We start from the raw sequence: 3466 nt of genomic DNA, 5'->3' as shown, positions 1-3466 counted from the left end.
TTCATGCTTAATGGACGAAGGGCTAACTGGTGTATGTGTTGCCTAATCACGTATTGACAACCCTAAGTTGATTTTCGCTTAGTAAATTGAAATAGGGTTGGATTAAGTGGTTAACTGTTTGGGACGAATTCTCCATAACCCAGGACAAGAGAATGGCTTCTGAATCAGAGGAAACAAACCGTTTTTAATATTATTAGTTTCGTATTCCAGTTTACTTGTTTTGTTCATTAAATCACAAAACAAACAACCCCCCCAATCGTTACTGTTACTGCAAGTATATTATGAACATTTGGTTTATCATTGCTCGTTGGGAAACGACCTAGGATCACTTCCTAGTTACTGCATTTTCATGTTTATTTGATTCGGGTACGACCTCGATCAAATTTGGCGCTGTTGCCGGGGAGCAGTGTCCAAAGGTTCATAATAGCTAGTGTCGTGTTAGTGTTTAATTATTTTGTGTTTTATGTTTAATTGTTAGTGTTATGTTAGTATGTGTGTTAGTGTTGTTTAGTGTCCTGGTATTTTGTTTAGTGTGTGTTCTATTTTAGTTTTTCTGTTAAGTGCTTCCCCTGTTTCAGTTTTGGGTGTTTTGCTATGAATAGTGTTTTATGACGGACTTAGCGACCACTTTTACTTGCGGCAAAACAGAGTAGTAATAGAAATCATGTAGCGACGAATTTTAGCGACCACCCATGCTGAATTATTTGAGATTTTTTGTTTTAGTAGCTAGGTTTGTTATTTTTGGCTGAATTTTTTTTGTGGTAACTTCTTTTAATCTATATTTTGTGGGAAAAATAACTAGAGCCTTTAGTTTGGTCAGATTTGAAAGTTCCAAAAAAGTAGCAAATTTTGTGTTTGTCAAAACTTCAAACGGCCATAACTTTTGCTCCGGTTACCAGAATCACAATTATTATATATGTATTTGGGGTAGAAAAAAATTTCCTATGCCGTGGTAGTTGGCCATAGGCTGGCTGAGGTCTCCATCGTCCAAAAAAAAGTGATTCTGTCAAAAGTTTTTTATTTTTTCAAGTTTTATTCACTTATTTTTCTCAACCTACCATTTTTAGCTTCCATAGTTAGACTTTGAATTTTTGTCTGAAATTTTTTGTGCTATCTTATCATCATTTTATAAGGTTGATAACAAAATTTAAAGTTATTTGGATATCATTTGAGGGTAGCTGTAGTTCAAACCTACACCTTTATTTACATGACAAGGCAACTAGTTGTGCATGCTGAATGTAGTGTATGACTAGAGGCAATCCATATGACTTACAACCCTTTGATCCTGAGATAGATAGGACATTTCATAGATTAGTTAGGCATCATTTTATACCTTTTGATCATCCTGAGCATTCCATTACTGGTGAATCTGTGCATTCTGTTATTGGTGATTTTGAACATCCTGATTTTGAGCATTATAATTTTGAGCATTCTGATTTTGAACATTCTGAGAACATGGCACAACCTCCACCCCGTGAGAGTACTCTAAGGGAAATGGTTGCACCTGATTTCACCTACGAAAGCTTGTGCATCCAATACCCTGATGAGGATGTCCCATATGTTCTTAAAACTGGACTGATTCATTTGCTTCCAAAGTTTCATGGCCTTGCAGGTGAAGACCCGCACAAACATTTGAAGAAATTTCATATTGTCTGCTCCACCATGAAACCCCCAGATATCCAAGAGGATCACATATTTCTGAAGGCTTTTCCTCATTCTTTAGAGGGAGTGGCAAAGGACTGGTTGTACTACCTTGCTCCAAGGTCCATCACGAGCTGGGATGACCTTAAGAGACTATTCTTAGAAAAAATTTTCCCTGCTTCTAGGACCACAGCCATCAGGAAGGATATCTCAGGTATTAGACAACTCAGTGGAGAGAGCCTGTATGAATACTGGGAGAGATTTAAAAAAACTATGTGCCAGTTGCCCTCACCATTAGATTTCGGAGTAGCTTCTCCAATATTTTTATGAAGGACTCAATAATATGGAGAGAAGTATGATAGATGCTTCCAGTGGTGGAGCCCTTGGAGACATGACTCCTGCTGAAGCCAGAAATTTAATTGAGAAGATGGTTTCCAACTCCCAGCAGTTTAGCGCCAGAAATGATGTTATAGTCATTAGAGGAGTGCATGAGGTAGCTACAAACTCAGTTGCATAATCCGAAACTAAGAAGCTTGAAGGAAAACTAGATGCATTGGTTAACTTGGTAACCCAGCTGGCCTTGAATCATAAATCTGTACCTGTCACAAGAGTCTGTGGTTTGTGCTCCTTTATTGACCACCATACAGACCTTTGCCCTTCCATGCAGCAACCTGGAGCAATTGAGCAGCCCGAAGCTTATGCTACAAACATTTACAATGGACCTCCTCAACCTCAGCAGCAAAATCAACCACAGTAGAAAAATTATGACCTCTCCAGCAACAGATACAACCCTAGATGGAGGAATCACCCTAATCTCAGATGGTCTAGCCCTCAACAGCAACAACAGTAGCCTGCTCCTTCCTTCCAAAATGCTGCTGGCCCAAGCAGACCATACATTCCTCCACCAATCCAACAACAACAACAACCCCAAAAACAACCAACAGTTGAGGCCCCTCCGCAACCTTCCCTCGAAGAACTTGTGAGGCAAATGACTATGCAAAACATGCAGTTTCAACAAGAGACCAGAGCCTCCATTCAGAGCTTAACTAATCAGATGGGACAATTGGCTACACAATTAAATCAACAACAGTCCCAAAATTCTGACAAGCTGCCTTCTTAATCTGTCCAAAATCGCAAAAATGTCAGTGCCATTTCATTGAGGTCGGGAAAGCAGTGTCAAGGACCTCAACCCGTAGCACCTTTCTCATCTGCAAATGAACCTGCCCAACTTCACTCTACTCCAGAAAAAGGTGATGAAAAAAATTTACCTAACAATTTCTGTGCAGGTGAATCTTCTTCCACTGGTAATTCTGATTTGCAGAAGCAGCACATCCCTCTTCCATTCCCTCCAAGAGCAGTTCCCAACAAAAAAATGGAAGAGGCAGAGAAAGAGATCTTGGAAACATTTAGAAAAGTAGAGGTAAACATACCTCTACTGGATGCAATAAAGCAAATTCCAAGATATGCTAAATTCTTGAAGGAGTTGTGCACTAATAAGCGGAAGCTTAAAGGAAGTGAATGAATTAACATGGGCAGAAATGTCTCTTCATTGATTGGTAAATCTGTTCCCCAAATTCCTGAAAAATGTAAAGATCCAGGTACATTCAGCATACCTTGTATTATAGGGAATAGTAAGTTTGATAATGCCATGCTAGATTTAGGAGATTTTGTTAGTGTTATGCCTCTGTCTATTTTTAATTCTCTATCTCTAGGTCCCTTGCAGTCAACTGATGTGGTAATTCATTTAGCTAATAAAAGTGTTGCCTATCCTGTTGGTTTCATAGAAGATGTCTTAGTTAGAGTTGGTGAACTTATTTTCCCTGTT

At 39.0% G+C, this 3466-nt stretch overlaps 1 non-coding gene across 1 annotated transcript; it reads right to left on the bottom strand.

Moving 5' to 3' along the window:
* Nucleotides 1–1833: 1833 nt before the first annotated feature.
* Nucleotides 1834–1941, bottom strand: LOC114411019. The gene has a single exon (XR_003666406.1). It is a non-coding gene; the product is annotated as a small nucleolar RNA R71 (small nucleolar RNA).
* Nucleotides 1942–3466: the final 1525 nt, after the last annotated feature.

The sequence above is a fragment of the Glycine soja genome, chromosome 4 (genome assembly GCF_004193775.1).
Source record: "Glycine soja cultivar W05 chromosome 4, ASM419377v2, whole genome shotgun sequence".
NCBI classification, from domain to species: domain Eukaryota; kingdom Viridiplantae; phylum Streptophyta; class Magnoliopsida; order Fabales; family Fabaceae; genus Glycine; species Glycine soja.
This window is presented reverse-complemented; position numbering and strand designations above follow the sequence as displayed.